Source organism: Vulpes vulpes, chromosome 11 (assembly GCF_048418805.1).
Source record: "Vulpes vulpes isolate BD-2025 chromosome 11, VulVul3, whole genome shotgun sequence".
NCBI lineage: Eukaryota > Metazoa > Chordata > Mammalia > Carnivora > Canidae > Vulpes > Vulpes vulpes.
The window spans coordinates 45279844-45302718 of record NC_132790.1 but is presented as its reverse complement, the minus strand read 5'-3'; the positions used below and the strand labels follow the sequence as shown (position 1 = coordinate 45302718).

General features: G+C 38.9%; 1 long non-coding RNA gene and 1 pseudogene across 3 annotated transcripts in view; one reads left to right on the top strand and one right to left on the bottom strand.

The window, feature by feature from the left end:
- LOC112915780 (uncharacterized) overlaps positions 1-22875 on the bottom strand; it is an 86731-nt gene that overhangs the window by 4150 nt on the left and 59706 nt on the right. The window contains exon 4 of one of the 3 annotated variants that reach the window (XR_011995206.1): positions 7042-10066. The exons of the other annotated variants lie outside the window; for them this stretch is intronic. This is a non-coding gene — a long non-coding RNA (uncharacterized lncRNA). Of the gene's footprint in view, positions 1-7041; positions 10067-22875 lie in introns of those variants that run through there. 3 annotated transcript variants of the gene reach the window in all.
- On the top strand, positions 3672-4120 carry LOC112915781 (large ribosomal subunit protein uL16-like; annotated as a pseudogene).

Genomic DNA, 22875 nt, shown 5'->3' with positions numbered 1-22875 from the left:
TTGTTTTCAATATGATCATCATGGAAGCATAAAGGCCTACTTGAAATGAGTGGTCATGAATTTAAAGTAAGATCACTTCGCATGATTTTATGTTTTGCCAGCTATATTGAGTTCTCACAAATGCAGGTGCAAAGTATGCAGGGTTAGATTTAACCTGAATCAAAGAATTATTTATTGATACTGGCAGACGTGATTTTGCCAAACAAATTGGAAGAAGCAAAAGGAGCAGAGCTGCTGAGAACATAAAAAGAGAGTCATCATAACAACAGGCCACAGACTCTATTCGGAATAAGGAAGGATGCAAGGAGAGCAGGAGAATAAGAGATGGTAAAAGAAAGGAGAAAAAGAGAGAGAGAGAAAAAGAAGAAAGAAAGTGAAAGAAAGAAACAAACAAACAAACAAACTAGGATCAATGAACTGTAGTCCTGGTAGGGATGAAAAATTGATTTTATCAGTAATCCTGAGAGGTAGGAGAGGCAGTATGTTATCACACTGATGCACAATGCCACTGAGACTCAGGTATGTTAATGTATTTTTCTAAAGTGAATATAATGCAGAAAGTAAATAGCAGAGCGTTCACTCCAACCTGAATATTCTGGCTCTAAATCCTTTCCCTGGACCTGCTAAATTATTCTGCAGGCCTGTCCTTGACTGATTTGGAGAAACCTTCCTACTTACTGTGATCTCTCAGGTTTATTCTCACCTGGGGTCAACTCAGGATTCCTACATCATCAGGCAGACCTTGTTATAGCTCCAATTTTATTATTATTTCAATAATGATTTAAATTGTAATTCTCTAAAATAAATACTTTCAGGAGAGAGGAAACTGCTCTTTAAAAATACAAAATGAGTCCCATACCATAAAATATCCATACCGAATAAGGATGGAGATTGCAGTCCCACATTTCCCAATCCTTTTATATTCTACTGCAATTTAATTTTCCTCCAATCTTACTCCTCCTTTTGTGACCCATTACAATGCTCCTTTTCTCCTTTATGGAATGTTAAATTTTGAACACATTATTTACTACCTGCAGTTTTGCTGTTTCTTGATTCTATATGACAATTTGTCTAAAAAGTGCCAAGAATCCTCTTCCCTAAGTGCCTATAAATCTCCTCATAATGTCTATTTGTTGGGCACCCCTCCTCCTGCTAGCTTATATTACCGAGACTTCCTTCAAGGTCATCAAACTTGAAATATGTATTTATAATCATTATGTAATGAGATCTTCGGGTGAACTTCGGGGGATACAAGGGAGACCTGTTTGAATATTTTTTTTGGTACAAACTGACATTTATTCTTCTGCCAGTATCAATAAATAAGAACAGGTACAATTTGTATGTTTGTCATCATTCAGGAAATTGACAAAAATGACTACAGAGTAGTCTCTTAAGCAAACCAGTTATCATTTAGTATCAGGGTCAGAACATGTGAAGTGGTTAAGTTGATATATCTTCTAGGTGTGCACCATCTTCTCTGCGCATCAGTTTCCTGAGTGTAAACTATCAACTCTGAAAGACACTGTTTCAGGCTAAACAGTACCAGTGCATTAACATCGTTGAGGGGATTCGCCACAGAATGTAAAACTATAAATTGAGAGCAAATTCCTCCTAAAATTATGTTCCTAACATATTATTGTAAGGAAACAAAAAGTACCCTGGAGGAATTAAAATAAAATACTTTTTTATAATTGGAATGCTGAATCCTGACCGCCCTCAGTGACCAAATTGCTATCCTAAGGAGAATCTGTATTTAGAAAATATAGTTATCATCTTGATATTCTCTCCTTTTTTATCACTCCTGAAAGGCCTTATTTGCTCTTGTTTTTATTTCTCTTTCCCTATTCCACCATATAATTTTCTATTACAATTATTTATTTTTGATTTCGCAGTAGTCTACCGTACTCGATTTTCTATACAACATTGAATTCCTGCCAGCTCTGTAAAACTCATTTCATAATGCTTTAAAGTGAGATTTTTCTCAAACCCCGATGCAATAAATGAGAACTCTGTGCCGTGTGGAAATTCCAGTCACTGCTTTTGTTTGCTTAAGACAACTTAATTGCTTGCAGAGCCAGCCCCAGTTTCATCTAAAACAAATTCAATGACTGTTATGAGTAAGGTGAGAGCAAAAAAGAAATAACATATCACCTCTCTGCCAGGGGCTCTTCATGGCACCTGTCATCACCAAGAAGTCAATGTTGGAGGGAGGGGTGTCAAAGAGTGAGAATGGAGAATTGACAACTAATGTTCCTATGAAATTATTGCTGAACTAGAGGTAGAAAAATAATATCAACATCAAGCAAACTTTTTAAATAAGAGACAGCTGCACACAAGAGGCAATTCTGAAGTATTTATCACAATAAACTGTAGAAAAGAGAGAGAAAGACAGCCCTTCTTCAAATTCTGAGTCTCTAGAGATATCAAAACAAAGAGATCTGATAAGTTGCAGCTGAAGTAGAGGAAGCAAATTGACATTGCCCAAGACTTATAATTTTTTAATGTGTACATTGTTTTGAAATCTCATCATGACTCCTCTCTAACTCAGAAATTTCAATTGTGTGTTTAGGAGAAGACCAAGGTTAGGAAATGAGAAGTAGCTTAGTCTGACCCCAAACAAACACACAGATCTTCCATGGTGAAGGAGGCATGGAATGGATGTTGACAAGAAAATCCCGATGTCCACTAAAACACTTTATGTTAAGACTATCTGTCAGGTACAGGCGTTTCGGGGAGTAGAGGGAACATAAGAGAAATCTTAGGGAACCAATATGCCCACTTTGAGTAAATAATGTGTTTTAATGGTGCCTGCAGACTTTTCTTCCACTGAAGATCATGCTCGAAAGAAACCAAAATGTTCATATGGATGACCTGGCAAGAAGTCTGCCACCCAGGCCAAATAACAGCAGTATATGCCTTTGAGAATAATTCCGGACTACATAAACCTAACAGTCCCTAAGCAAATTGTTTTATCTCTATCATCCTGTGGGACCTGTGAAAGCCTGGAGAATTAGAGTTCCCTTTTAAGTGTAAAGTCCTTGAAAAATTTAATCAAGGAGAATCCATGAATTCTCTATCTAAATTGAGCTGATATTAGGCAACAATTGGGGGGGGGGTTGTTTTTTTTTAAGATTTTATTTATTTATTCATGACAGAGAGAGAGAGAGGCAGAGACATAAGCAGAGGGAGGAAGCAGGCTCCCCGCAGGGAGCCGGATGTGGGACTCGATCCCGGGACTCCAAGATCACATACTGAGCTGAAGGGAGACGCTCAACCACTGAACTACCCAGATGTCCCTTAGATAGCAATTTGTATAGCTGTTAACTATATAAATATCCTTGAAGACATAGTTCAGAAAAAGGGGCATCTAGTAATTCACTGTGTAAGACATCCAGAAACACAGAAGACCATAGAGAATTGTCCCCTCCCATTCCCTCTCACTGAATGGCTGTCTAGGAGATTAATATTTCTTCAAAGTCTACAGGCCAAAGCAACTAAAATACACAGCCTTCCGGGCTTCCTATATGAAACTTTTCCTATATGAAAGTAGGCAATGGAATTTAACTCCTGAAGAGTATTGGAACTGAAAGTATTCCCACATGGTAGGGTCCTAGAGCCAAAAATCATTCCTTAAAATAGGAGTCCTACTTTTTTTCTTTTGGTGTGTCACTATGGGCCACCACCCTGCCTGGTGTTACCAATATTGTGAGAACAAGCTGTATCCAAATTCTCACTTCTGCAGAGATGTCCCTGAAGCCAAGATATGCATCTTTGACATGGGACAGAAGAAGGCAAAAGTGGATGAGTTCCCACTATGCGGCCACATGGTATTACATGAGTATGAGCAGCTCTCCTCTGAAGCCCTGGAGCCCACCTGTATTTGTGCCAATGAAAACATGGAGAATAACTGTGGCAAAGATGGTTTTCACATCTATGTGGGGCTCCAACTCTTCCACGTCATCTGTATCACCAAGATGTTGTCCAGTGCTAGGGCTGAGGGGCTCCAGACAGGTATGCCAGGTGCCTTTGGAAAGCCCCAGGGCACAGTGGCCAGGGTCCACATTGGCCAAGTTATCATATCCCTCCATACCAAGTTGCAGAATAAGAAGCATGTGATTGAGTCCTTATACAGGGCCAAGCTCCAGTTCCTTGGCTACCAGAAGATCCACATTTCCAAGAAGTGGGGTTTACTAAATTTAATGAGGACAAATTTGAAAACATAGTGGCTGCAAAGCAGCTCATCCCAAATTGCTGTGGGGTCAAATACAAAATGCATCCCTAATCGCGCACCCCCTGGACAAATGACATGTTCTGCATTCATGGGAACCTCAGCACTGTCCCCTCCTTTTTCATGCCCACCAAAAAAATCCTACTTCTTACCAAAAATAATAGGGGTCCTACTGGTGAAGGAGGACTGCCAAAAGCTGACCATTGTCACAGCATACAGGTTTGATTGAACCATAAGGGCAAAAATGTCTTCCTTCCAAAATTGGGACTTTGTTGACCAGTGTTTCAGTGACTGGTCTAAGATATGCACAATCCCAACATGGGCCATAACCATGGAGCATATGAAACAGTCCCAGAGGGATGATTAATAAAGGTAAATAAAAACTGAAATGAGAAGAAAAAAAAAAAGGAGAGTGGGGCACCTGAGTGACTCAGTGGTTGAGCATCTGCTTTCAGCTCAGGTAGTAATCTTGGGGTCCTGGGATAGAGTCCCACCTCAGGCTCCCCGGGGGGAGCCTGCTACTCCCTCTGCCTATGTCTTTGCCTCTCTCTCTGTCTCTCATGAATAAATAAATAAAATCTTTTTTAAAAAAGGAATATGACAAATAGAAACTAAAAAAGGTGATAGACTTAAACCCAGCTCCATCAATGGGTATATTAAATTTTAATATTATAAACACTCTCATTAGAAGGCAAAGATTTTCAGAATGGATTTTTGTTAAATCCAAGTGGGTTTTATCTACATACTTTTTAAAAATATTTTATTTATGTATTCATGAGAGACACACACACACACAGAGAGGCAGAGACACCGAGAGAGAGAGAGAGAGGCAGAGAGAGAAGCAGGCTCCATGCAGGGAGCCCAATGTGAGACTCGATCCCAGGACTCCAGGACCATGCCCTGGGCTGAAGGCAGGCACTAAACCGCCATCCAGGGATCCCTACCTACATACTTTAAATGTGAAGATACAAATGGGTTAAAAGAAAGCTGATGGAAATATATATGCTATAAAAACATTAATTAAAAGAAAACCAGTAGGACTTGATTAGTATCAAAAGAGACTTCAGTACAAAGAAAATTTCCAAAGTAATAAGTAAATGGTAAATGGCTAATCTATCAAGAAAACAATTCTTAATATATAAGAAACTAAAACAGAGCACCAAAGTAAGTGAAACAAAAATTAACAAAATTAAAGGGAGAAAAAAATCATACCTATGGTCACAGACTTTAACATCCCTCTACCAATCATTGATATAAAAATTAAGCCAAACAATCAACACAAATATAAAGAAAAATTTAAATAACACTATCAACCAACTTGCCTTAAACAAATTATAATGTAACACCACCAGCAGTGGCAAGAAACAAAATCTTCTCAAGCACACATAGAATATCACCATGATAGAACAAGTGATAAGTCATAAAATAAGCCTCAAAAATTCTCAAAGTACTGAAATTATAAAGTATGTTGTTTGACCATAAAAGAGTTTAATTAAAACTCAACAGCAATAATGAATCTAGGAAATTTCCAAATATTTGGCATTGAGTATACACTTCCTAATAAGCTAGAGGTCAATGAAGAAACCACAAGTAAAGTTAGAAAATATTTTGAAATTAGTAAAAGAAACACGCTGTGTCAAATTTTGTGAAATGCACTAATGATGTGCTAAAAGGGAAATTCACAGGCAGCCCAAGTGGCTCAGCGGTTTAGTGCCGCCTTCAGCCCAGGGTGTGATCCTGGAGACCCAGGATCGAGTCCCACGTCGGGCTCCCTGCATGGAACCTGCTTCTCCCTCTCCCTTGTCTCTGCCTCTCTCTCTCTCTCTCTGTGTGTCTCTCATGAATATATAAATAAAATCCTTAAATAAAAGGGAAATTCACTGCTTTAAATGTTTATATTAGAAAAATCTAAAATCAAAGATGCAAGCTTTTGTCTTAAGAAGCGATAAAATACAAAGTAACCTAAGGTAAATAGAAAAAATAAAATGATAATGATAATAAAATAAAAATAGATAAAATCATAAAAGATACAGATCAATAAAATAGAAAACAAAAAATCAAGAATAAAATTTCGCTTTCTGAAAAGATAAGAATTATAAATTCCTAGCAATTCTGAGCACACACACAAAAAAGAAAGAAAATACAAACTGTAATATCAAGATCACAAAATAGTACATTAATGCAGATCTTATAGACATTAAAAATATACCAAGGAAATATAATTAAACCTTGAGACCAATAAGTTTGGCAATATTGATTAAACTGAAAAGTACCCTGAAACACACAATTTATCAAAACAAAAACAAGAAGAAACAATCTATATAGCATTACCTTTGTTAAAGAAATTAAATCAATCACTTAAAATCTTCCTAAAAATGATGATCCTGCCCAGAATGGCTTCACTGGTGGATTCTATCAAACATTAAAGAAAAAAGTGCCAATATTATTTGCACATTTTCAGAAAATAGAGAAAGAGGGTACACTTTTCTACTCATTTTGAAACCAAAAATTCCCTAAAACCAATACCTAACAATGACATTACAGGCAAAGAACATGACAGTTCAATACTCAACATATACATAAATGTCAAAATATTTAACAGATATTAGCAAATCAACCCAAAAGTGCATTAAAAATGATAACATATCAGGGCATAGGGGATTAGTTCCAATAATTCAAGGGAAGGAACTGTATAATCTCAATAAATGCAATAAAAAGATTATTCAAAATCCAGAACTGCTTTGTGATTAAAACATTCTTTCAGAAAACTATAAATGAAAGGAAATATCCTCAATTTGATAGATGATTATTGGTTCACAAGCTGGACCCCATACATGGAGAGCAAGGATAGATAGAGGAAAGAAACCAACCATTCCAGATTGGTAGGTTGCAGGCATAATAGGGAAGGGAATCTACATACAAGGTTTACCTTAGGTGGCTGCAAGACAAGTAGATCTCTGCATTCACCCGCCAGAACCCTAGAACTTTATACAGAGGCCTTAACTAGGTTCAGAACAGAATCCAGAAATATGCTGGAAAGGTTGGCAAAGATTTATTAAACCAAATGCAAAGAACTCTGCATAAAAGAAAAATTATAAATTTCATATTAAAAATATTTTAAAACTTCTGTTCATCAATAGACATTAAGAAGAAAAGACAAGCTAGATTAGGAGAAAATATCCACAATGTATACATTCAATAGTATAATTTTGCAAATCAGTAACAAAAGACTGACAACCCAATTAAAAATGAGGTACCTCAAAAAACTAAGCATACAAATAAAAGATGACATGCAAATGAAAATATTTTCCATATCATAGGTCATCAGTGAAATACACATTAAAATGTGTTACTACTACACACCCACTAAGATAGCTACTATTAAAATAATTAACAAAAGAATGTAGGGCAAGCATATCTCTCCTTAATAGCTGGTGGGAGTTCGAAATGGTACAACTACTGGGAAACTGTTCAGCAAGTTTTTAAATAACTTGCTATGCACCTATGATTTAGCAATTCTACCCTTGGATATTTACTGAAAAGTAAATATTTACTCATAATATTAAAAAAAAAAAAAGGAGGAGGCGGTTATCCATCAACAGAATGTATGATGTCCTACATTCCAAGTAAAGATAATATTTCAAAGAAGTAGTAATCAACCATATCAAATTCTGATGTTACAAGTAATAAGAACCAAATCGACCATTGGATTTAAGTAAATTATTAAAACTTAAATAATATTAAGTAACTTAAAATTAAATACAATTATTAAAAGTTATTTTGTTTAATGCCAAATATTTCAGTTAAGAGTACAACTGAGGCATTTGGGTGGCTCAGTCACTTTAGTGTCCAACTCATGATCTCAGGGGCCTGTGATGGAGGCCAGAGTCAGACTCCAGGGTGCCTGCTTGAGAGTCTCTCTCTCTCTCTCTCTCTCTCTCTCTCCCTGTGCCCCTCCCCCACTGAAATGGAAATAATTTTTTTTTAAAAGTATAATTGCATTGCAATTTAGTCTCCATTTTTCTGCCTTATAACTTCATTTCAATACACACTTGGAGAACAAAAAAGGTATAACATTCTTCCTAAAATTAGCTAATATACTCTTAGTGTTTCCATAATAATCAAGCCATTGCCCTAATTATCAGATTATTTTAATATCATTTAATATCATTTAAAATATGATTTTAATATTCAATGTTTACACAGAAAATTAGCAGCTTTCACCATTATCAGTTTTTACATTTCTCTCTTAGAATAGTAAATTTAAACCTATACTCCACAGTGACTCATGATAATTTCAAAATATAAAACATCTAAGGAGATTTTTTTCATATCATGATTACTTATACTTGAAAGTGAAATTTTCAGATAATAATATAATTCCAAGGAAGTTCTTTGTTCATTTAGTCATATGGTTATGCTGATGAGATAAGATGGTAACTTCCATGAGCATACAAACATGCCAGAAATTACTTTAACACGAACATTTAACTCTCTGGTCTTCCCAAGAGAAAGTGTACAAGCAAAATGAGACCTGCATGGAGAGTTGGTTGGGGCTTATCTGTGGAAGACCTGAAATGTCATCACAGAAACATTGACCTAAAGTATTATGTGAGTGGTTAAATTGGATGACCTTTAAATACCTCCCACTTTGAGTGTTTATAGCTCTATGATTCTAAGAATATTCCTCTCTGGGATCATTATTCAGAAGAAAGATGGTATATGAGTTCCAGGAAAGTTTCACTAAGCACTTAAGGACACCATCCATCAAGTATTGCCTGTTAGAATAGTCTCCGAAGTATTTGAAAGTGAAAAGTTCAACTCAGTACCCAAGAAATATGAGTAGAAGGATAAATAAGAAAGTCGATAAGTTTATAATAATTTTTGTGAGTGGTTTTGTTCTATGTGTTTGAGCCATGCACATCTTAAAGGGATTAGTCAGTGTACTACAGAGAAGATTCTTCCCACACTGCTCAATTACCAGCCACCCTGGGCCTGGCTCCCACCCTCAGGATTCTGCAGCTCCCAAAAACTTAAGACACACTTGAATACAAAGAATCAGTGTTGAGGGGCCTAGGTGGCTCAGTCAGTTAAGCATCAGACTCTTGATTTCAGCTCAGGTCATGATCTCAGGGTCCTGAGATCAAGCCCTACTTGACGCTCTGCACTCAGCAGAGTCTGAGTTTCTCTTCCTCTGCCCCTCCCCCAGCCTTCCTGTGTGTGAGCTCCCGCTCTCTTTCTCTCAAATAAATAAATATTTAAAAAAACAAAAACAAAGAATCAGTGTTGATCAAAGAAGCCCTGAAACCCAGCTATACTACATGAAACATTACAGAGCAACCCTGGACTACAAGCCAGGTGAACTGTATTCCGTTCTTGATGAATATTTGTTATAACAGAAAAGAATATTCTCTGACCACTTTTTTTCCCACACTTTTTATTACACAGCTCTACTTCCCACAGGTCTCTGAGCTCCTTGATGATGTCAATGTAAAATGAACAAACCTTTTAGAATTTCTAAAAAAAAATTAATAATAATAAAAAGAAGAGTTTTATCCAAACCCAAATTAGGATAGCTATCCCAACCCCAAACACAATCCTCACAAAGAAGAGAATGCTCCTGTAAGGGGACATTAGGTGTAGGGTTACATACGTTTTTTTTTTTTTTTACATAAAAAGTTACAAATTAGGGGATCCCTGGGTGGCTCAGCGGTTTGGCGCCTGCCTTTGGCCCAGGGCGCGATCCTGAAGTCCCGGGATTGAGTCCCACGCCTGGCTCCCTGCATGGAGCCTGCTTCTCCTCCTCCTGTGTCTCTGCCTCTCTCTCTCTCTCTCTGTCTATCATAAATAAAAGTAAATAAATAAAATTATTAGACAAAATGTCCTTTGTCCTTTCAAAAAGTTGCAGACCTTATGTTAAGTTTCTAGTATATGCAGAATTGTATGACTTTACTCTCATGGAAACTAAGGAAGTTTCTTACTTTTTCTTACCTTTCTGTTGATAATGCTCCTTTCTGGTTATTTTCTTTAACAAAGCAGATGGACACTGTGTGCTTGGGGCAGAAATAGAGCCCATGCTTTGAGGTTTCACTGAGTCGGTTGGACCTTGGTAAAGTTAGTCTAGCTTCCCTAGAACCCTGGAGCAGGGCCCACAAACATTAAAAGTTGAAATTTTCCTTTAGCAAGCACAAGACCCATTTTTATCTCATCACTCTTTCTCATTCCCCAGCAGACTGTGTGCCTGATGCTTTGCCTGAAAACAGAGTAGTGAACAGACAGGATATTTACTTCCCAACAAGTGAGTTAACTATAATAGCACATGATAAATACTCATAAGGTAGTAAGACAGTGTTTTGCCAAAGCACAAAGATTCAGCAGGCTCAGTGAAACTTATCCCTAAAAATTAGTCTAGCTTCTGAAATCAAGTAAAGGGACACTTCTTCAAATCTACATTTTTCTGTGGATATCCATATCAATGCTTTCATTAAATTTTATTTAAATTACCTATTTTTCCTCTTTCATTTGACTATGTATTCTTAGATTTATTTATTGACTTATGAGGGGCGGGCAGGGCTGAGGGAAAGGGAGAGACAGTACTAAGCAGACTCCACACTGAGCGTGGAGCTGGACGTGAGGCTCCATCTCACGATCCTGAGATTAGGACCCTGAGATCACAACCTGGGCCAAAACCAAGAGCTGGTCACTTAACGGACTGTGCCACCCAGATGCCCTACCACTTGACTATGTGTTCTTGAGAGGCAGGAGCTTTTTTTTTAGTTTTTGTACCACCCAACATACATCACAAGGCCTGACACTTTGTAGGTGCTCCAAAACGCTTGCTTCAAATATGCTTATTGTTTGTTGTTTCCCAGGAAGAGAATCAACTTCTTTTTACATATGAAGTACATGCAGAATATCTAGGTAATGATACTAAGTAAACATTTGGAAACATAGCATAAAAGAACATAATGGACTCAGAAGTCAAGTAAAAATTAAAGTCATAATATTTGAAAAAGAACTATCCTTGTTATCTTGCTATTGTCATTTTTGATTCTACATTATATATAACACCTTGGCCATTCCTGCCTAGATGACTTTAACTTGGTTTGTTGGTAGGTTAATTGTTAGCTCAATCTCCAGCCTTCTTTGTGTGCCCTGCTGGGTTGTACATTTCTGCATTTATTTTACAAAAACTGATCATATGGAAACTTTTTTGTATGTAACAAAATCTCTCCTGCTCAGCTGGCTTGCTCAGCTGGTATAGTTCTAACTCATTCTTAGCAAAGATTACATAATATTGTGTGGCATGTTGTTCATTAGAGAAAATGGCTAAACTGCTAAAGATAAAGCAACCTAAAAAACATCAGCAACCAAAACAACAACAAAGAAAAAAACTCAAAATTCTCTTTCATCTAATAATTCCAGCCAATTGTTCTCCGTGCCCTGGCAGCTTTATGCCATTCAGTTGTTCAGGAGCCCAGGCTGATGGTAGTTGGATCATCCTCAATACATAGTGTCCAAATTGCTAATGGTGCTGTAGATGGAGTCCCATTGCTAGTCCCATCCTGGACCAGAGAAATGAGTGAGAAGAAGCCCAGGTAGGAGAGTGGATGGGCCAGCCCTGCAGCTGGCAGGACCGGGACTTCCAGTCACATTTCCTTGACAAGAATGGATTTCCAAGGCCACGCCTAGCTGCAAGAGGACCCTGCAAGCCCCTGGCCAGACAGCACCATCCTAGCTATGGCTTGATTACTACAGAAGAAGGAGAGCATAAATTTTGATGGATAATTAGCTCTTCTCACATCAATCTGAATTTACCAAAATGTGTTCAACTTTTCACCTAATCATGGATTTATTTCTTCTTCATCCTTCCTCACTTGAACTTTCATTCACAAGGATTCCAAGAAATGGACGTTTGATTTAATAGATGTGCTCACACTGCTTTCTTGGGTATGCTGTAATAGTTGCATTTCTGCTACTGATGTATATGGGAGGGCTCTGCTTCCCCCACCATATCTGCCCCAGTAGTAAATATAATCGCCTATTATTTCTTTGCCACTCTTTTGGGAATAATACCCAATAAATAAATAACAGCCCACTATTAACTTTAATTTAGATTATGCTGACCGATAGAAAACTTTAGCCACCTATATTATATATTTACTGGTCACTTGGATTACTCTTCTCTAAATCAGCTATTTCTGGGGATCCCTGGGTGACTCAGCGGTTTGGCGCCTGCCTTTGGCCCAGGGCGTGATCCTGGAGTCCCGGGATCGGTCCCGCGTCAGGATTCCGGCATGGAGCCTGCTGCTCCCTCCTCCTGTGTCTCTGCCTCTCTCCCTCTCTCTCTCTCTCTTTCTCTCTCATAAATAAATAAAAAATTTAAAAAATAAAAATAAATTAGCTATTTCTGTCCTTTGCATGTTTCCTCATTAGGAATGTCTTCCTGCTATCAGTTTTATCTTGCTCACTTTATATTTCAAAAAAATGCAACGAAATGTGACAGCCCTGGAGATATGTATTTTTAGAGGTATCTCTTCCCCTACCTTCTATTTCAAAAAATATCATAGGCCTTAATATATTCTAAAAGGTAACATTTCATATGCATCAGAATGTTCCCGAGTTCCCTTATAAATCAGAATATACAATCCTGAGCTTAACCTGTTCTCCAAGAATAATGAATAATCAATATTCCATGGTGTTATTTCATTTAACCGTTTTAAAATATATCCACAAAAGTTAGGCATCAACAAGTCTTCTGTTGTCAAGAAGTACACAATTCCCAGCCTGCTAAACTCCCCTTCTGCCAATCCACACACTGTAGAAGAGCTAATTCATCTGGAGAGGAAAGTGATCATCTCGTAAATAAAACACCAGGCCCCTGTTTCAAGTACAGTGTGATTTGAGATTGATATTCGAGGCATTTGATGGGCTTAATTTGTTCCCCAGTGATATGCAATCAGCATTACAAAACCTCTCACAAGTCACTCAGATGAATTCGTATTATTTTCCGTTCTGCATTCAGAAAAACCCCTAAGCAGTGTCTATCTGTAAGATCGAATAATTATGTCTACCCTTTTTCAAAAGCTCAGAGAAGTTTGCAAGCAATAATTAAGCTCTGGAACATTTACAAGGCATGGGGAGAATCGTGTTTTCTTTTTATACACAAAGAGCAGGATGAGAAAAGTTAAATGATTAAATGAAACAGCTAGTTGAAGACAGAATCCCTGAAGTGCTGATGTCAGGATAATACCACCAGACCCCTATTCTCCCCTTGTTATCTAAGAAGTAAGTCTCCTCAGGTCCTGTTTAGCAAATGCAAGCAATGTAAAGAAGTAAAGAACACTGCGCTGGGGATAGCAGATAAAGGACGATTTCACTTGCTGAACTACCAGACTTTACTTTTGTAAACCCAGGCTGTTTCACACAAAGGACGATGGAAAAATAAATAAATCTTTCTTGTAGGACTCATGATATATTTTGAATATATGACAAAATTCGTCAACTTTTAAATACTATTAATTGGTTTAAGAATAATTCGACTAAAGTATGAAAATCACTACTTTATTTCTGAATGCACTTAAGAGGGGCTAGCTATACATAGGCAGGCGGAGTTCCAATAGATTCACTTAAAAATATTTCTTTCTCAAGTACTTTTAGTTTTACCACATTTAATAATTGTAATAAAATTGTATTATGCATAACTAATATGTTACTAGTAAGCATGGTAAAAATAAGCAATAGTATAGATGCCTGAGTTTTATTTTCTAATTTTACACAGTATATAGACCTATGGACAAATGTTTGTTTAGCTGTTGGCATTTTATTTGTATTTTATTCATTTATTTGAGATAGAGAGTAAGAGAGCACGAGAAGACAGCAGAGGCAGAGGGAGACGCAGGCTCCCCACTGAGCAGGGAGCTGATGTGGGGCTGGATCCCAGGAACCTGGGGTCATGACCTGAGCCAAAAGCAGACACTTAACTGACTGAGCCACCTAAGGGCCCCAGATTTATTTTCAAATAGAATGTTTTTAAGGGTACAGAGATCTTTAACTTACTCACATGACTATGCTTACTGGTTTCACTTAACATTGATGATCACAAACTCATAGATGTTCACTGCACGGCAATCCTTCTACTTTTCATACATAAGTTTGCTTTTCTACTCTCTGAGACAATTTCATATTTTTCCCCTACTCTTCTCTCCTCAAAACCTAACCCCTAAACCCTCCTGCCCTTCAAATTTGCCTTACATGTCCCTGAAAAATATCCCATGGGAACTCCACCCCCCCACCCCCCCAAATCTAACAGGCTACCTCATCTAAGCCATCCATACCTTGCACCCTCTTCCTATCAAAGGAACATCCTCCATGTCCTCTACATGCCATGTCCTCTCACTTTCTTAGACGTACTTCCTTCAATTAACCCAATTTCCCATCCTAAAAAAGAAAAACAAGAAAGCCTCCTGTAGCTTTCTGAGAAGTCCCATTTCCCAACACCCGTACCCTCCAGAGTAAGTTAGGAGAGTGTTACCTATGCCGACCACCTCCACTTCTTTTTTTTATATTTTTTACTTTTTTTTATTTTATAAATTTATTTTTTATTGGTGTTCAATTTGCCAACATATAGAATAACACCCAGTGCTCATCCCATCAAGTGCCCACCTCAGTGCCCGTCACCCAGTCACCACCATCCCACGCCCACCTCCCCTTCCACCACCCCTAGTTCGATTCCCAGAGTTAGGAGTCTTTATGTTCTGTCTCCCTTTCTGATATTTCCCACTCATTTTTTCTCCTTTCCCCTTTATTCCCTTTCACTATTTTTTATATTCCCCAAATAAATGAGACCATATAATGTTTGTCCTTCTCCGATTGACTTATTTCACTCAGCATAATACTCTCCGGTTCCATCCACGTTAAAGCAAATGGTGGGTATTTGTCGTTTCTGTGCAATTGCTGGGTCGTAGGGCAGGTCTATTTTTAACTCTTTGAGGAACCTCCACACAGTTTTCCAGAGTGGCTGCACCAGGTCACATTCCCACCAACAATGCAGGAGGGTTCCCTTTTCTCCGCATCCTCTCCAACATTTGTGGTTTCCTGCCTTGTTAATTTTCCCCATTCTCCCTGGTGTGAAGTGGGATCTCATTGTGGTTCTGATTTGTATTTCCCTGTTGGCCAGTGACGCGGAGCATTTTCTCATGTGCATGTTGGCCATGTCTCTGTCTTCCTCCGTGAGATTTCCCTTCATGTCTTTTGCCCATTTCATGATTGGGTTGTTTGTTTCTTTGATGTTGAGTTTAATAAGTTCTTTATAGATCTTGGAAACTAGCCCTTTATCTGATACGTCATTTGCAAATATCTTCTCCCATTCTGTAGGTTGTCTTTTAGTTTCCTTGACTGTATCCTTTGCTGTGCAAAAGCTTCTTATCTTGATGAACTCCCAATAGTTCATTTTTGCTTTTGTTTCTCTTGCCTTCATGGATGAATCTTGCAAGGAGTTACTGTGGCCAACTTCAAAAAGGGTGTTCCTGTGTTCTCCTCTAGGATTTTGATGGAATCTTGTCTCACATTAAGATCTTTCATCCATTTTGAGTTTATCTTTGTGTATGGTGTAAGAGAATGGTCCAGTTTCATTCTTCCGGCCATGTATGTCCAATTTCCCCAGCACCATTTATTGAAGAAACTGTCTTTTTTCCAGTGGGTAGTCTTTCCTCCTTTGTCAAATATTAGTTGACCATAAAGTTGAGGGTCCACTTCTGGATTCTCTATTCTGTTCCATTGATCTATGTGTCTGTTTTTGTGCCAGTACCACACTGTCTTGATGACCACAGCTTTGTAGTACAACCTGAAATCTGGCATTGTGATGCTCCCGGCTCTGGTTTTCTTTTTTAAAATTCCCCTGGCTATTCGGGGTCTTTTCTGATTCCACACAAATCTTAAAATAATTTGTTCCAACTCTCTGAAGAAAGTCCATGGAATTTTGATAGGGATTGCATTAAACTTATAAATGTAACATTGACATTTTCACAATATTAATTCTTCTAATCCATGAGCATGGAATATTTTTCCATCTCTTTGTGTCTTCCTCAATTTCTTTCAGAAGTGTTCTGTAGTTTTTAGGGTATAGATCCTTTACCTCTTTGGTTAGGTTTATTCCTAGGTATCTTATGCTTTGGGGTGCAATGTAAATGGGATTGACTCCTTAATTTCTCTTTCTTCAGTCTCATTGTTAATGTATAGAAATGCCGCTGACTTCTGGGCATTGATTTTGTATCCTGCCACACTGCCAAATTGCTGTATGAGTTCTAGCAATCTTGGGGTGGAGTCTTTTGGGTTTTCTATGTAGAGTATCATGTCATCCACAAGAGGGAGAGTTTGACTTCTTCTTTGCCAATTAGAATGCCTTTTCTTTCTTTTTGTTGCCTGATTGCTGAGGCTAGGACTTCTAGTACTATGTTGAACAGCAGTGGTGAGAGTGGACATCCCTGTCTTGTTCCTGATCTTAGGGGAAAGGCTCCCAGTGCTTCCCCATTGAGAATGATATTTGCTGTGGGCTTCTCATAGATGGCTTTTAAGATGTTGAGGAATATTCCCTCTATCCCAACACTGTGAAGAGTTTTGATCAGGAATGGATGCTGTATTTTGTCAAATGCTTTCCCTGCATCTATTGAGAGGATCATATGGTTCTTGTTTTTTCTCTTGCTAGTATGATGAATCACATTGATGGTTTTACGAGTGTTGAACCAGCCTTGCATCCCGGGAATAAATCCTACTTGGTCATGGCGAATAATGTTCTTAAAGTATTGTTGCATCCTATTGGCTAGTATCTTGTTGAGAATTTTTGCATCCATGTTCATCAGGGATATTGGTCTATAATTCGCCTTTTTGGTGGGGTCTTTGTCTGGTTTTGGAATTAAGGCGATGCTGGCCTCATAGAACAAGTTTGGAAGTACTCCATCTCTTTCTATCTTTCCAAACAGCTTTAGTAGAATAGGTATGGTATCTTCTTTAAACGTTTGATAGAATTCCCCTGGGAAGCCATCTGGCCCTAGACTTTTGTGTCTTGGGAGGTTTTTGATGACTGCTTCAATTTCCTCCCTGGTTATTGGCCTGTTCAGGTTTTCTATTTCTTCCAGTTCCAGTTTTGGCAGTTTGTGGCTTTCCAGAAATGCGTCCATTTCTTCTAGATTGCCTAATTTATTGGCGTATAGCTGTTCATAATATGTTTTTAAAATCATTTGTATTTCCTTGCTGTTGGTAGTGACCTCTCCTTTCTCATTCATGATTTTATTAATTTGAGTCTTCTCTCTGTTCTTTTTAATAAGGCTGGCTAATGGTTTATCTATCTTATTAATTCTTTCAAAGAACCAACTCCTGGTTTTGTTGATCTGTTCCACAGTTTTTCTGGTCTCGATTTCGTTGAGTTCTGCTCGAATCTTTATTAACTCTCTTCTTCTGCTGGGTGTAGGATCTATTTGCTGTTTTTTCTCTAGCTCCTTAGGTGTAAAGTTAGCTTTTGTATTTGAGTTCTTTCCAGTTTTTGGATGGATGCTTGTATTGCGATGTATTTCCCCCTCAGGACTACTTTTGCTCTATCCCAAAGATTTTGAATGGTTGTATCTTCATTCTCATTAATTTCCATGAATCTTTTTAATTCTTCCCTAATTTCCTGGTTGACCCTTTCATCTTTTAGCAGGATGGCCCTTAATCTCCATGTGCTTGAAATCCTTCCAAACTTCTTGTGATTTAGTTCTAATTTCAAGGCATTATGGTCTGAGAATATGCAGGGGACGATCCCAATCTTTTGGTATCGGTTCAGACCTGATTTGTGACCCAGTATGTAGTCCATTCTGGAGAAAGTTCCATGTGCACTTGAGAAGAATGTATATTCAGTTGCGTTTGGACGTAAAGTTCTGTAGATATCTGTGAAATCCATCTGGTCCAGTGTATCATTTAAAGCTCTTGTTTCTTTGGAGATGCTGTGCTTAGAAGACCTATCGAGTGTAGACAGCGCTAGAATGAAGTCACCAAGTATAAGTGTATTATTATCTAAGTATGTCTTAACTTTGGTTATTAATTGATTGATATATTTGGCAGCTCCCACATTCGGGGCATATATATTGATGATTGTTAAGTCCTCTTGTTGGATAGATCCTTTAAGTGTGATATAGTGTCCCTCTTCATCTCTCACTACAGTCTTCGGGATAAATTTTATTTTATCTGATATAAGGATGGCTACCCCTGCTTTCTTTTGAGGACCATTTGAATGGTAAATGGTTCTCCAACCTTTTATTTTCAGGCTGTAGGTGTCCTCCTGTCTAAAATGAGTCTCTTGTAGACAGCAAATAGATGGGTCCTGCTTTTTTATCCAGTCTGAAACCCTGCGCCTTTTGATGGGGTCATTAAGCCCGTTCACGTTCAGAGTTACTATTGAAAGATATGAGTTTAGTGTCATCATGATACCTATTCAGTCCCTGTTTTTGTGGATTGTTCCACTGAACTTCTTCTTAAAGGGGAATTTTAAGAGTCCCCCTTAAAATTTCTTGCAGAGCTGGTTTGGAGGTCACATATTCTTTCAGTTCCTGCCTATCTTGGAAGCTCCTTATCTCTCCTTCCATTCTGAATGAGAGCCTTGCTGGATAAAGTATTCTTGGCTGCAGGTTCTTCTCTTTAGGACCCTGAATATATCCTGCCAGCCCTTTCTGGCCTGCCAGGTCTCTTTGGAGACATCTGCTATTAATATAATATTTCTCCCCATAAAAGTTAGAGATTTCTTGTCTCTGGCTGCTTTAAGGATCTTCTCTTTATCTTTGGAATTTGCAACCTTCACTATTAAATATCGAGGTGTTGAGCGGTTTTTATTGATTTTAGGGGGGATCTCTCTATTTCCTGGATCTGAATGCCTGTTTCCCTTCCCAGATTAAAAAAGTTTTCAGCTATGATTCGTTCAAATACATATTTGAACGAATATGTATTCCTTTCGGCACCCTCGGGAACCCCAATTAAACGTAGATTTTTCTTCCTCAGGCTGTCATTTATTTCCCTTAATCTATCCTCGTGATCTTTTAATTGTTTGTCTCTTTTTTCCTCAGTTTCCCTCTTTGCCATCAACTTGTCTTCTATGTGACTCACTCGTTCTTTCACCTCGTTAACCCTCCTCGTTAGGATCTCTAGTTTGGATTGCATCTCATTGAATTGATTTTTAATTTCTGCCTGATTAGATCTAAATTCTGCAGGCATGAAGTCTCTTGAGTCCTTTATGCTTTTTTCTAGATCCACCAGTACCTGTATAATTGTGCTTCTGAATTGGCTTTCTGACATCGAATTGTAATCCAAATTTTGTAACTCTGTGGGAGAGAGGACTGTTTCTGATTCTTTCTTTTTACGTGAGGTTTTCCTTCTAGTCATTTTGCTCAGTGCAGAGTGGCCAAAAACAAGTTGTATTGGGAAAAGGAGAAAAAGAGAGAAGAGAAAGAAGGAAAGAAAAAGAAAAAAAAGGAAAGAAAAGAGAAGAAAAAGAAAAAGGGGGGAGCAGGGAAGCAAACAAATCAAAAAACAAAAAACAAGGGGGAGTTTCCTCTGATTCTGTATACTGTAAATCCCTCGACTTCCCCTGGAACCTTCCAGTGCTGTTTGGCCAATAATTTGTTTTTCCCCTGTCCCTCTAGCTGGTCTTCTGGGGGAGGGGCCTGCTGTGCTGATTCTCAGGTGTGAGCACTTGGGGGAGCTGCTCTGCCCCTGCCTGGTGCAGGGCTCAGTGGGGGCTGTTCACCCCTGAGGCCCCAGGAGGAACAACCGTAGTGGCGGGGCCAGCTCTGCAGCCCTGGAGTCAGCTCCCGCAGTAACTCCGGGGCTCTCCATCTGCAGGGCCTGGAGGCTCCGGGGCGGGGCCGCTGATCTGCTCAGCTGGGGCAGGAGCGTCCTCGCTGTCCTGGGTCCTCCCGGCCTCTGCCTGTCCCGGGGGAGGCCGGATCCTGGGCTGTGTCCCGGCGCCCTGTGCTCTGGGGCCTGCGCTGTTGGATTCGCTCCCGCCCCGCAGCCCCCACCGCAGAGCCGCCGCCCGAGCCCCCCAAGGCCCCCCGTGCGCGCTGCAGCCCTTAGGGAGCTCGGGCGCTCTCCCGGGGCGCAGGTGCCTGTTAGTGTCCCCGGGAGCCCGAGGGCATCCCCGCCCTCCCGGGTCCTGCTCCACCTCCCTGCAGGCCCCTTTCTGCCCGGGAAGTTTGGTGCAGCTCCTGCTCCTCCGGGCCGGGGCTCTCCTGTCCTGGGGACACTCGCCCCGGCCTCAGCCCGGCTCCTCGCGGGGCCCCTCCCCCTTGGAGGCCTTTTGTTTCTTTATTTCTTTTTCCCCGTCTTCCCACCGTGATAGAAGCGCGAACTCTTCTCATTGTAGCGTTCCAGCTGTTCTCTCTTTAAATCTCAGGCCAAATTCGTAGATTTTCAGGGTGATTTGAAGGTTATCTAAGTAATTTGGTGGGGACAGGTGACTTGGGGACCCTACTCTTCCGCCGTCTTGTCGCGCCTCCCACCTCCACTTCTTTACTATCCATGCCTCTCTCGGGCCCCCAGTCCTCCTACTTTGTATAAAAGTCTCTCTAAAGTTACATACAATCTCATTATTACCAAATGAATGGTCGCAGTTCTGCCCTCAATTCCCCCAAACTCAGCTTCCTTCATGAAGCATCTCCTCTTGGTGCTACACTCGTTCACCTCCCTGCTCTCTTTCTAGCCATTCCTTCTCAGTTCTACTGGGTGGGTCCCCCTCCACTACATCTCTAATCTTTGAAATCTTCCGCTTTTCAATTTTCTTTTCTTAGGTGATCTCATCCCCCTTCCTCACTGGTTTTGATTATCATGTATATGCTGAAAACTCCAGATATTTGCAACTCTAACCTCACCTCTGTTGCCAAGCTCATACATAATGATGTTCCCTTGACATTTCTCACTTCTGTAACTTAAAAGTCGAAGGCAAAATTTTTTTATTTTTCCACAAACCCATCTCACTCCATCATATTTTCCACCTCAGTAAAAATAGCACCACTATCATAACCCAGGTACTCAGATCAAAAGCCTAATAGTCATTCTGGAAACTTCTCTTTCTCTCAAACCTCTAATCTAATCAATCAGAAAGTCCTATAAATCCTACCATCAAAATATATCCCAAATTAGTGTTTTTTCCATCTCCATGACTGTCATCATAGCAGAAATACCCACTGTTCTTACCTGAACAACATGGACTAAAGTATAGCTGGTCTTCCCTGTCTTCACTCTTGCCCTCTTATAGTACATTTACCCAATCGGCCAAAGTGATAATTTTAACAAGATAAATCTGACCGTGTCACCATTAAGTGAAAACATTGTTTTTCCCCCATTGCACTAAAAATGAAATCCAAATTTTCTACAAAGAGTTATAAAATCCTTTATCTAATAACCACTGCATACTGATAGAACTGCCTTCCTATCACTCTCTCTCTTGCTCACTAGTCTCCAGCCTCACTGATCTCCAGCTCCTTAAACATATCAAGCTCATTTCCACCTCACTTCTTTACACTTGCTTTTTCCTCTCCCTGGAATTTCATTTTCCTGCACAGTGACTCTCTAATGATTTCAGATCTCAGTTAGGATGCAACTTTCTCAAAAAGGATTTCCAAAATCCCTTATCAAATATTGTCATCTCTAAACTTGCTTTATCATACTACTCTGTTTTATTTTCATAGCACTGTGATTATTTTATTGATTTTTGGTTTTTGGCTTTCCTGATTATTTCTATAGGTCTCAGAATAATGTAATATCAATAACAACTAAAATACTATATAATTAATATCTTCTTCTCTGGTGCCTAAATACTCAGGAACATACTAGTAATACTATATATGATATTTGGTGATGAATTCACTTCAAGTTCCTCAGTGTTTCATCACATCTATAAGAGAAAATGCCAGGAACAATCCAGTCTAAAGTACATGTTCAACAGTTTCCAGTCTTCCTTTAAAACTCCTCACTTTTAGATGTAATAAGTCTTTGAGATATAGAAAGCTCACTTGCCCTGCAATTACTCACCACCTTAGCCTGAGCTCCTATTGCATCATTCCCAGACTACATCAGGAGCCTCCTTATGTTTTTCCTATGACCACTCTTCTATTTACAATAAATTTCACAAATATTTTCAAACTAATTTTTAAGATATATGTCAGTTTGTCATTCAAACCTTCAGTGTTACTCTTACGTACAAATCATGTTCTATTTCTCAATAATCTAGTTCCTTAACCTCCAAGATTATACCTCACTATGCTCATTCTGTGTTAATTTCCAAAATTTATACTTTGTTCATGCTATTTATCAGCCCACACCATCCTTCTATCCAAATCTTAGTAACCCTTAAAGCCCATAATATCTCACCTTTTTATAAGACCTCCCTGCCTATTCCACCCACTACTGATCTCCCATTGCCTTGAACAACAGTTGTAGTAATAGCTACATGAATCTTTTGATACTAACTTATTTACTACTATGCATTATTACTTATACCTTTTGCATAACACTTTTTTCATGCATTAATTTATTGAATATGAACTATTGCCAGACCCTATGCTGGATGCTAAAGTTATATAAATTTTTATAAATATCCATGCCGTTGATAGGCACATACG